Source organism: Rhinoderma darwinii, unplaced genomic scaffold (genome assembly GCF_050947455.1).
Source record: "Rhinoderma darwinii isolate aRhiDar2 unplaced genomic scaffold, aRhiDar2.hap1 Scaffold_1589, whole genome shotgun sequence".
Classification (NCBI taxonomy): Eukaryota; Metazoa; Chordata; class Amphibia; order Anura; family Rhinodermatidae; genus Rhinoderma; species Rhinoderma darwinii.
Window position 1 is genome coordinate 8251 of NW_027461992.1, and position 14052 is coordinate 22302.

Here is a 14052-nt window from a genome sequence, read left to right on the forward strand (position 1 = left end):
CTTCATATTACAGGCATTATGTCCCTTTTCCTTCATATTACAGGCACTATATCCCCGTTCCTTCATATTACCGGCATTATGTCCCTGTTCCTTCATATTACCGGCATTATTTCCCTGTTCATTCATATTACCGGCATTATGTCCCTGTTCCTTCATATTACCGGCATTATGTCCCTGTTCCTTCATATTACAGGAATTATGTCTCTGTTCCTTCATATTACCAGCATTATGTCCCTGTTCCTTCATATTACCTGCATTATGTCCCTGTTCCGTCATATTACAGGCATTATGTCCCTGTTCCTTCATATTACAGGCATTATTTCCCTGTTCCTTCATATTACCGGCATTATGTCCCTGTTCCTTCATATTACAGACATTATGTCCCTGTTCCTTCATATTACCGGCATTATTTCCCTGTTCATTCATATTACCGGCATTATGTCCCTGTTCCTTCATATTACCGGCATTATGTCCCTGTTCCTTCATATTACAGGAATTATGTCTCTGTTCCTTCATATTACCAGCATTATGTCCCTGTTCCTTCATATTACCTGCATTATGTCCCTGTTCCGTCATATTACAAGCATTATGTCCCTGTTCCTTCATATTACAGGCATTATGTCCCTGTTCCTTCATATTACCGGCATTATGTCCCTGTTTCTTCATATTACAGGCATTATGTCCCTTTTCCTTCATATTACCGGCATTATGTCCCTTTTCCTTCATATTACAGGCCTTATGTCCCTTTTCCTTCATATTACCGGCATTATGTCCCTTTTCCTTCATATTACCGGAATTATGTCCCTGTTCCTTCATATTACAGGCCTTATGTCCCTCTTCCTTCATATTACCGGCATTATGTCCCTTTTCCTTCATATTACCGGCATTATGTCCCTGTTCCTTCATATTACAGGCATGATGTCCCTTTTCCTTCATATTACCGGCATTATGTCCCTGTTCCTTCATATTACCTGCATTATGTCCCTGTTCCGTCATATTACAGGCATTATGTCCCTGTTCCTTCATATTACCGGCATTATTTCCCTGTTCATTCATATTACAGGCATTATGTCCCTGTTCCTTCATATTACCGGCATTATGTCCCTGTTCCTTCATATTACAGGCATTATGTCCCTGTTCCTTCATATTACCGGCATTATGTCCCTGTTCCTTCATATTACAGGCATTATGTCCCTGTTCCTTCATATTACCGGCATTATGTCCCTGTTCCTTCATATTACAGGCATTATGTCCCTTTTCCTTGATATTACCGGCATTATGTCCCTTTTCCTTCATATTACAGGCCTTATGTCCCTTTTCCTTCATATTACCGGCATTATGTCCCTTTTCCTTCATATTACCGGAATTATGTCCCTGTTCCTTCATATTACAGGCATGATGTCCCTTTTCCTTCATATTACCGGCATTATGTCCCTGTTCCGTCATATTACAGGCATTATGTCCCTGTTCCTTCATATTACAGACATTATTTCCCTGTTCCTTCATATTACCGGCATTATGTCCCTGTTCCTTCATATTACAGGCATTATGTCCCTGTTCCTTCATATTACTGGCATTATGTCCCTGTTCCATCATATTACCGGCATTATGTCCCTGTTCCTTCATATTACAGGCATTATGTCCCTGTTCCATCATATTACCGGCATTATGTCCCTGTTCCTTCATATTACAGGCATTATGTCCCTGTTCCTTCATATTACCGGCATTATGGTGCTGTTCCTTCATATTACAGGCATTTTGTCCCTTTTCCTTCATATTACCGGAATTATGTCCCTGTTCCTTCATATTACAGGCCTTATGTCCCTTTTCCTTCATATTACCGGCATTATGTCCCTTTTCCTTCATATTACCGGCATTATGTCCCTGTTCCTTCATATTACAGGCATGATGTCCCTTTTCCTTCATATTACCGGCATTATGTCCCTGTTCCTTCATATTACCTGCATTATGTCCCTGTTCCGTCATATTACAGGCATTATGTCCCTGTTCCTTCATATTACCGGCATTATTTCCCTGTTCATTCATATTACAGGCATTATGTCCCTGTTCCTTCATATTACCGGCATTATGTCCCTGTTCCTTCATATTACAGGCATTATGTCCCTGTTCCTTCATATTACCGGCATTATGTCCCTGTTCCTTCATATTACAGGCATTATGTCCCTGTTCCTTCATATTACCGGCATTATGTCCCTGTTCCTTCATATTACAGGCATTATGTCCCTTTTCCTTGATATTACCGGCATTATGTCCCTTTTCCTTCATATTACAGGCCTTATGTCCCTTTTCCTTCATATTACCGGCATTATGTCCCTTTTCCTTCATATTACCGGAATTATGTCCCTGTTCCTTCATATTACAGGCATGATGTCCCTTTTCCTTCATATTACCGGCATTATGTCCCTGTTCCGTCATATTACAGGCATTATGTCCCTGTTCCTTCATATTACAGACATTATTTCCCTGTTCCTTCATATTACCGGCATTATGTCCCTGTTCCTTCATATTACAGGCATTATGTCCCTGTTCCTTCATATTACTGGCATTATGTCCCTGTTCCATCATATTACCGGCATTATGTCCCTGTTCCTTCATATTACAGGCATTATGTCCCTGTTCCATCATATTACCGGCATTATGTCCCTGTTCCTTCATATTACAGGCATTATGTCCCTGTTCCTTCATATTACCGGCATTATGGTGCTGTTCCTTCATATTACAGGCATTTTGTCCCTGTTCCTTCATATTACAGACATGATTTCCCTGTTCCTACATATTACAGACATTATTTCCCTGTTCCATCATATTACCGGCATTATGTCCCTGTTCCTTCATATTACCGGCATAAAGCGCCTGTTCCTTCATATTACAGGCATTATGTCCCTGTTCCTTCATCTTACCGGCATTATGTCCCAGTAAACTCATCTTACCGGCATTATGTACCTGTTCCTTCATCTTACCGACATTATGTCCTTGTTCTTTCATATTACCGGCATTATGTGCCTGTCCCTTCATCTTACCGGCATTATGTGCCTGTCCTTTCATCTTATCGGCATTATGTCCATGTTCCTTTATATTACAGGCATTATGTCCTTGTTCCTTCATATTACCGGCATTATGTCCCTATTCACTCATCTTCCTGGCATTATGTCCCTGTTCCTTCATGTTACCAGCATTATGTCCCTGTTCCTTCATCTTACCAGCATTTTGTCCCTATTCACTCATCTTCCTGGCATTACGTCCCTGTTCCATCATATTACCGGCATTATGTCCTTGTTCCTTCATATTACAGGCATTATGTCCCTGTTCCTTTATCATACCTGCATTTTGTCCCTATTCACTCATCTTCCTGGCATTATGTCCCTGTTCCTTCATATTACCAGCATTATGTCCTTGTTTCTTCATATTACCGGCATTATGTCCCTGTTCCTTCATATTACCGGCATTTTGTCCCTATTCACTCATCTTCCTGGCATTATGTCCTTGTACATTCATATTACCGGCATTATGTCCCTGTTCCCTCCTATTACAGGCATTATTTCCCTGTTCCTTCATATTACTGCCATTATGTCCCTGTTCCTTCATATTACAGGCACTATATTCCCTGTTCCTTCATATTACCGGCATTATTTCCCTGTTCCTTCATATTACCGGCATTATGTCCCTGCTCCTTCATATTACCGGCATTATGTCCCTGCTCCTTCATATTACCGGCATTATGTCCCTGCTCCTTCATATTACCGGCATTATATCCCTGTTACTTCATATTGCAGGCCTTATGTCCCTTTTCCTTCATATTACAGGCACTATATCCCCGTTCCTTCATATTACCGGCATTATGTCCCTGTTCCTTCATATTACCGGCATTATATTCCCGTTCCTTCATATTACCGGCATTATGTCCCTGTTCCATCATATTACTGCCATTATGTCCCTGTTCCTTCATATTACCGGCATTATTTCCCTGTTCATTCATATTACAGGCATTATGTCCCTGTTCCTTCATATTACCGGCATTATGTCCCTGTTCCTTCATATTACCGGCATTATGTCCCTGTTCCTTCATATTACAGGCATTATGTCCCTGTTCCTTCATATTACAGGCATTATTTCCCTGTTCCTTCATATTACCGGCATTATGTCCCTGTTCCTTCATATTACAGGCATTATGTCCCTGTTCCTTCATATTACTGGCATTATGTCCCTGTTCCATCATATTACCGGCATTATGTCCCTGTTCCTTCATATTACAGGCATTATGTCCCTGTTCCATCATATTATCGGCATTATGTCCCTGTTCCTTCATATTACAGGCATTATGTCCCTGTTCCTTCATATTACCGGCATTATGGTGCTGTTCCTTCATATTACAGGCATTTTGTCCCTGTTCCTTCATATTACAGACATGATGTCCCTGTTCCTACATATTACAGACATTATTTCCCTGTTCCATCATATTACCGGCATTATGTCCCTGTTCCTTCATATTACCGGCATAAAGCGCCTGTTCCTTCATATTACAGGCATTATGTCCCGGATCCTTCATATTACCGGCATTATGTCCCTGTTCCTTCATCTTACCGGCATTATGTGCCTGTCCCTTCATCTTATCGGCATTATGTCCCTGTTCCTTCATATTACCAGCATTATGTCCCTGTTCCTTCATATTACCGGCATTATGTCCATGTTCCTTTATATTACAGGTATTATGTCCCTGTTCCTTCATCTTACAGGCATTTTGTCCCTATTCACTCATCTTCCTGGCATTATGTCCCTGTTCCTTCATGTTACCAGCATTATGTCCCTGTTCCTTCATCTTACCAGCATTTTGTCCCTATTCACTCATCTTCCTGGTATTATGTCCCTGTTCCATCATATTACAGGCATTATGTCCTTGTTCCTTCATATTACAGGCATTATTTCCCTGTTCCTTCATATTACTAACATTATGTCCCTGTTCCTTCATATTACAGGCACTATATTCCCGTTCCTTCATATTACCGGCATTATGTCCCTGTTCCTTCATATTACAGCCATTATGTCCCTGTTCCATCATATTACCGGCATTATGTCCCTGTTCCTTCATATTACCGCCATTATGTCCCTGTTCCTTCATATTACAGGCATTATTTCCCTGTTCCTTCATATTACTGCCATTATGTCCCTGTTCCTTCATATTACAGGCACTATATTCCCTGTTCCTTCATATTACCGGCATTATTTCCCTGTTCCTTCATATTACCGGCATTATGTCCCTGCTCCTTCATATTACCGGCATTATGTCCCTGCTCCTTCATATTACCGGCATTATGTCCCTGCTCCTTCATATTACCGGCATTATATCCCTGTTACTTCATATTGCAGGCCTTATGTCCCTTTTCCTTCATATTACAGGCACTATATCCCCGTTCCTTCATATTACCGGCATTATGTCCCTGTTCCTTCATATTACCGGCATTATTTCCCTGTTCATTCATATTACAGGCATTATGTCCCTGTTCCTTCATATTACCGGCATTATGTCCCTGTTCCTTCATATTACAGGCATTATGTCCCTGTTCCTTCATATTACCGGCATTATGTCCCTGTTCCTTCATATTACAGGCATTATGTCCCTGTTCCTTCATATTACCGGCATTATGTCCCTGTTCCTTCATATTACAGGCATTATGTCCCTTTTCCTTCATATTACCGGCATTATCTCCCTTTTCCTTCATATTACAGGCCTTATGTCCCTTTTCCTTCATATTACCGGCATTATGTCCCTTTTCCTTCATATTACCGGAATTATGTCCCTGTTCCTTCATATTACAGGCATGATGTCCCTTTTCCTTCATATTACCGGCATTATGTCCCTGTTCCGTCATATTACAGGCATTATGTCCCTGTTCCTTCATATTACAGACATTATTTCCCTGTTCCTTCATATTACCGGCATTATGTCCCTGTTCCTTCATATTACAGGCATTATGTCCCTGTTCCTTCATATTACTGGCATTATGTCCCTGTTCCATCATATTGCCGGCATTATGTCCCTGTTCCTTCATATTACAGGCATTATGTCCCTGTTCCATCATATTACCGGCATTATGTCCCTGTTCCTTCATATTACAGGCATTATGTCCCTGTTCCTTCATATTACCGGCATTATGGTGCTGTTCCTTCATATTACAGGCATTTTGTCCCTGTTCCTTCATATTACAGACATGATGTCCCTGTTCCTACATATTACAGACATTATTTCCCTGTTCCATCATATTACCGGCATTATGTCCCTGTTCCTTCATATTACCGGCATAAAGCGCCTGTTCCTTCATATTACAGGCATTATGTCCCTGTTCCTTCATCTTACCGGCATTATGTCCCAGTAAACTCATCTTACCGGCATTATGTACCTGTTCCTTCATCTTACCGACATTATGTCCTTGTTCTTTCATATTACCGGCATTATGTGCCTGTCCCTTCATCTTACCGGCATTATGTGCCTGTCCGTTCATCTTATCGGCATTATGTCCCTGTTCCTTCATATTACCAGCATTATGTCCCTGTTCCTTCATATTACCGGCATTATGTCCATGTTCCTTTATATTACAGGCATTATGTCCTTGTTCCTTCATATTACCGGCATTATGTCCCTATTCACTCATCTTCCTGGCATTATGTCCCTGTTCCTTCATGTTACCAGCATTATGTCCCTGTTCCTTCATCTTACCAGCATTTTGTCCCTATTCACTCATCTTCCTGGCATTACGTCCCTGTTCCATCATATTACCGGCATTATGTCCTTGTTCCTTCATATTACAGGCATTATGTCCCTGTTCCTTTATCATACCTGCATTTTGTCCCTATTCACTCATCTTCCTGGCATTATGTCCCTGTTCCTTCATATTACCAGCATTATGTCCTTGTTTCTTCATATTACCGGCATTATGTCCCTGTTCCTTCATATTACCGGCATTTTGTCCCTATTCACTCATCTTCCTGGCATTATGTCCTTGTACATTCATATTACCGGCATTATGTCCCTGTTCCCTCCTATTACAGGCATTATTTCCCTGTTCCTTCATATTACTGCCATTATGTCCCTGTTCCTTCATATTACAGGCACTATATTCCCTGTTCCTTCATATTACCGGCATTATTTCCCTGTTCCTTCATATTACCGGCATTATGTCCCTGCTCCTTCATATTACCGGCATTATGTCCCTGCTCCTTCATATTACCGGCATTATGTCCCTGCTCCTTCATATTACCGGCATTATATCCCTGTTACTTCATATTGCAGGCCTTATGTCCCTTTTCCTTCATATTACAGGCACTATATCCCCGTTCCTTCATATTACCGGCATTATGTCCCTGTTCCTTCATATTACCGGCATTATATTCCCGTTCCTTCATATTACCGGCATTATGTCCCTGTTCCTTCATATTACTGCCATTATGTCCCTGTTCCTTCATATTACCGGCATTATTTCCCTGTTCATTCATATTACAGGCATTATGTCCCTGTTCCTTCATATTACCGGCATTATGTCCCTGTTCCTTCATATTACAGGCATTATGTCCCTGTTCCTTCATATTACCGGCATTATGTCCCTGTTCCTTCATATTACAGGCATTATGTCCCTGTTCCTTCATATTACCGGCATTATGTCCCTTTTCCTTCATATTACAGGCCTTATGTCCCTTTTCCTTCATATTACCGGCATTATGTCCCTGTTCCTTCATATTACCTGCATTATGTCCCTTTTCCTTCATATTACCGGCATTATGTCCCTGTTCCTTCATATTACAGGCATTATTTCCCTGTTCCTTCATATTACCGGCATTATGTCCCTGTTCCTTCATATTACAGGCATTATGTCCCTGTTCCTTCATATTACCGGCATTATGTCCCTGTTCCATCATATTACCGGCATTATGTCCCTGTTCCTTCATATTACTGGCATTATGTCCCTGTTCCATCATATTACCGGCATTATGTCCCTGTTACTTCATATTACAGGCATTATGTCCCTGTTCCATCATATTACCGGCATTATGTCCCTGTTCCTTCATATTACAGGCATTATGTCCCTGTTCCTTCATATTACCGGCATTATGGTGCTGTTCCTTCATATTACAGGCATTTTGTCCCTGTTCCTTCATATTACAGACATGATGTCCCTGTTCCTACATATTACAGACATTATTTCCCTGTTCCATCATATTACCGGCATTATGTCCCTGTTCCTTCATATTACCGCCATAAAGCGCCTGTTCCTTCATATTACACGCATTATGTCCCTGTTCCTTCATCTTACCGGCATTATGTCCCAGTAAACTCATCTTACCGGCATTATGTCCTTGTTCTTTCATATTACCGGCATTATGTGCCTGTCCCTTCATCTTACCGGCATTATGTGCCTGTCCCTTCATCTTATCGGCATTATGTCCCTGTTCCTTCATATTACCAGCATTATGTCCCTGTTCCTTCATATTACCGGCATTATGTCCATGTTCCTTTATATTACAGGCATTATGTCCTTGTTCCTTCATATTACCGGCATTATGTCCCTATTCACTCATCTTCCTGGCATTATGTCCCTGTTCCTTCATGTTACCAGCATTATGTCCCTGTTCCTTCATCTTACCAGCATTTTGTCCCTATTCACTCATCTTCCTGGCATTACGTCCCTGTTCCATCATATTACCGGCATTATGTCCTTGTTCCTTCATATTACAGGCATTATGTCCCTGTTCCTTCATATTACCGGCATTATGTCCCTGTTCCTTCATATTACAGGAATGATGTCCCTGTTCCTTCATATTACCGGCATTATGTCCCTGTTCCTTCATATTACAGGCATTATTTCCCTGTTCCTTCATATTACTGCCATTATGTCCCTGTTCCTTCATATTACAGGCACTATATTCCCGTTCCTTCATATTACCGGCATTATGTCCCTGTTCCTTCATATTACCGGCATTATGTCCCTGTTCTTTCATATTACAGGCATTATGTCCCTGTTCCTTCATATTACCGGCATTATGTCCCTGCTCCTTCATATTACCGGCATTATGTCCCTGCTCCTTCATATTACCGGCATTATGTCCCTGCTCCTTCATATTACCGGCATTATATCCCTGTTACTTCATATTGCAGGCCTTATGTCCCTTTTCCTTCATATTACAGGCACTATATCCCTGTTCCTTCATATTACCGGCATTATGTCCCTGTTCCTTCATATTACCGGCATTATTTCCCTGTTCATTCATATTACCGGCATTATGTCCCTGTTCCTTCATATTACCGGCATTATGTCCCTGTTCCTTCATATTACCTGCATTATGTCCCTGTTCCGTCATATTACAGGCATTATGTCCCTGTTCCTTCATATTACAGGCATTATTTCCCTGTTCCTTCATATTACCGGCATTATGTCCCTGTTCCATCATATTACCGGCATTATGTCCCTGTTCCTTCATATTACAGGCATTACGTCCCTGTTCCATCATATTACAGGCATTATGTCCCTGTTCCTTCATATTACTGCCATTATGTCCCTGTTCCATCATATTACCGGCATTATGTCCCTGTTCCTTCATATTACAGGCATTACGTCCCTGTTCCATCATATTACCGGCATTATGTCCCTGTTCCTTCATATTACAGGCATTATGTCCCTGTTCCTTCATATTACCGGCATTATGTCACTGTTCCGTCATATTACAGGCATTATGTCCCTGTTCCTTCATATTACAGGCATTATTTCCCTGTTCCTTCATATTACCGGCATTATGTCCCTGTTCCTTCATATTACAGGCATTATGTCCCTGTTCCTTCATATTACTGGCATTATGTCCCTGTTCCATCATATTACCGGCATTATGTCCCTGTTCCTTCATATTACAGGCATTATGTCCCTGTTCCATCATATTACCGGCATTATGTCCCTTTTCCTTCATATTACAGGCACTATATCCCCGTTCCTTCATATTACCGGCATTATGTCCCTGTTCCTTCATATTACCGGCATTATTTCCCTGTTCATTCATATTACCGGCATTATGTCCCTGTTCCTTCATATTACCGGCATTATGTCCCTGTTCCTTCATATTACAGGAATTATGTCTCTGTTCCTTCATATTACCAGCATTATGTCCCTGTTCCTTCATATTACCTGCATTATGTCCCTGTTCCGTCATATTACAGCCATTATGTCCCTGTTCCTTCATATTACAGGCATTATTTCCCTGTTCCTTCATATTACCGGCATTATGTCCCTGTTCCTTCATATTACAGCCATTATGTCCCTGTTCCTTCATATTACCGGCATTATTTCCCTGTTCATTCATATTACCGGCATTATGTCCCTGTTCCTTCATATTACCGGCATTATGTCCATGTTCCTTCATATTACAGGAATTATGTCTCTGTTCCTTCATATTACCAGCATTATGTCCCTGTTCCTTCATATTACCTGCATTATGTCCCTGTTCCGTCATATTACAAGCATTATGTCCCTGTTCCTTCATATTACAGGCATTATGTCCCTGTTCCTTCATATTACCGGCATTATGTCCCTGTTTCTTCATATTACAGGCATTATGTCCCTTTTCCTTCATATTACCGGCATTATGTCCCTTTTCCTTCATATTACAGGCCTTATGTCCCTTTTCCTTCATATTACCGGCATTATGTCCCTTTTCCTTCATATTACCGGAATTATGTCCCTGTTCCTTCATATTACAGGCCTTATGTCCCTTTTCCTTCATATTACCGGCATTATGTCCCTTTTCCTTCATATTACCGGCATTATGTCCCTGTTCCTTCATATTACAGGCATGATGTCCCTTTTCCTTCATATTACCGGCATTATGTCCCTGTTCCTTCATATTACCTGCATTATGTCCCTGTTCCGTCATATTACAGGCATTATGTCCCTGTTCCTTCATATTACCGGCATTATTTCCCTGTTCATTCATATTACAGGCATTATGTCCCTGTTCCTTCATATTACCGGCATTATGTCCCTGTTCCTTCATATTACAGGCATTATGTCCCTGTTCCTTCATATTACCGGCATTATGTCCCTGTTCCTTCATATTACAGGCATTATGTCCCTGTTCCTTCATATTACCGGCATTATGTCCCTGTTCCTTCATATTACAGGCATTATGTCCCTTTTCCTTGATATTACCGGCATTATGTCCCTTTTCCTTCATATTACAGGCCTTATGTCCCTTTTCCTTCATATTACCGGCATTATGTCCCTTTTCCTTCATATTACCGGAATTATGTCCCTGTTCCTTCATATTACAGGCATGATGTCCCTTTTCCTTCATATTACCGGCATTATGTCCCTGTTCCGTCATATTACAGGCATTATGTCCCTGTTCCTTCATATTACAGACATTATTTCCCTGTTCCTTCATATTACCGGCATTATGTCCCTGTTCCTTCATATTACAGGCATTATGTCCCTGTTCCTTCATATTACTGGCATTATGTCCCTGTTCCATCATATTACCGGCATTATGTCCCTGTTCCTTCATATTACAGGCATTATGTCCCTGTTCCATCATATTACCGGCATTATGTCCCTGTTCCTTCATATTACAGGCATTATGTCCCTGTTCCTTCATATTACCGGCATTATGGTGCTGTTCCTTCATATTACAGGCATTTTGTCCCTGTTCCTTCATATTACAGACATGATGTCCCTGTTCCTACATATTACAGACATTATTTCCCTGTTCCATCATATTACCGGCATTATGTCCCTGTTCCTTCATATTACCGGCATTATGTCCCAGTAAACTCATCTTACCGGCATTATGTACCTGTTCCTTCATCTTACCGACATTATGTCCTTGTTCTCTCATATTACTGGCATTATGTCCCTGATCCTTCATATTACTGGCTTCATGTCCCTGTTCCTTCATATTACAGGCATTATGTCCCTGTTCCCTCATCTTCGAGGCATTATGTCCCTGTTCCTTCATATTACCGGCTTTATGTCCCTGTTCCTTCATATTACCGGCTTTATGTCCCTGTTCCTTCATATTACAGGCATTATGTCCCTGTTCCATCATATTACCGGCATTATGTCCCTGTTCCTTCATATTACAGGCATTATGTCCCTGTTCTTTCATATTACAGGCATTATGTCGCTGTTCCTTCATATTGCAGGCATTATTTCCCTGTTCCTTCATATTACCGGCATTATGTCCCTGTTCCTTCATATTACCGGCATAAAGCGACTGTTCCTTCATATTACTGCCATTATGTCCCTGATCCTTCATATTACTGGCTTCATGTCCCTGTTCCTTCATATTACAGGCATTATGTCCCTGTTCCCTCATCTTCGAGGCATTATGTCCCTGTTCCTTCATATTACCGGCTTTATGTCCCTGTTCCTTCATATTACCGGCTTTATGTCCTTGTTCCCTCATATTACAGGCATTATGTCCCTGTTCCTTCATATTACAGGCTTTATGTCCCTGTTCCTTCATATTACAGGCTTTATGTCCCTGTTCCCTCATCTACCAGGCATTATGTCCCTCTTCCTTCATCTGAACCGGCATTATATGACTGTTCCTTCATCTACCAGGCATTATGTCCCTGTTCCTTCATCTGAAACGGCTTTATGTCCCTGTTCCTTCATCTGAACCGGCATTATGTCCCTGTTTCCTCATCTTACCAGCATTTTGTCCCTTTTCCCTCATCTTATCGGCATTATGTCCCTGTTCCCTCATCTTACTGGCATTATTTCCCTGTTCCTTCTAATCACCGGCATTATGTCCCTGCTCTTTCATATTACAGGCATTTTGTCCCTGTTCCTTCATTTTACCGGTATTATGTCCTTGTTCCTTCATATTACAGGCATTATGTCCCTGATCCTTCATATTACAGGCTTCATGTCCCTGTTCCTTCATATTACAGGCATTATGTCAATGTCCTCTCATATTACCGGCATAATGTCCCTGTCTCCTCATATTACCGGCATTATGTCCCTGTTCCTTCATTTTTCCGGCATTATGTCCCTGTTCCTTCATATTTCCGGCATTATTTCCCTGTTCCTTCATATTACAGGCATTATGTCCCTGTTCCTTCATATTACCGGCATTATGTGCCTGTCCCTTCATCTTCCCGGCATTATATCTCTATTCCTTCATATTATCGGCATTATGTCCCTGTTCCTTCATATTACAGGCATTATGTCCCTGTTCCCTCATCTTACTGCCATTATGTCCCTGTTCCATCATATTACCGGCATTATGTCCTTGTTCCTTCGTATTACCGGCATTATGTCCCTGTTCCTTCATATTACAGGCTTTATGTCCCTGTTCCTTCATATTACAGGCTTTATGTCCCTGTTCCCTCATCTACCAGGCATTATGTCCCTCTTCCTTCATCTGAACCGGCATTATATGACTGTTCCTTCATCTACCAGGCATTATGTCCCTGTTCCTTCATCTGAAACGGCTTTATGTCCCTGTTCCTTCATCTGAACCGGCATTATGTCCCTGTTTCCTCATCTTACCGGCATTTTGTCCCTTTTCCCTCATCTTATCGGCATTATGTCCCTGTTCCCTCATCTTACTGGCATTATGTCCCTGTTCCTTCTAATTATCGGCATTATGTCCCTGCTCTTTCATATTACAGGCATTTTGTCCCTGTTCCTTCATTTTACCGGTATTATGTCCTTGTTCCTTCATACTACAGGCATTATGTCCCTGATCCTTCATATTACAGGCTTCATGTCCCTGTTCCTTCATATTACAGGCATTATGTCAATGTCCTCTCATATTACCGGCATAATGTCCCTGTCCCCTCATATTACAGGCATTATGTCCCTGTTCCTTCATATTTCCGGCATTATGTCCCTGTTCCTTCATATTTCCGGCATTATTTCCCTGTTCCTTCATATTATAGGCATTATGTCCCTGTTTTCTTCATATTACCGGCATTATGTGCCTGTCCCTTCATCTTCCCGGCATTATATCTCTATTCCTTCATATTATCGGCATTATGTCCCTGTTCCT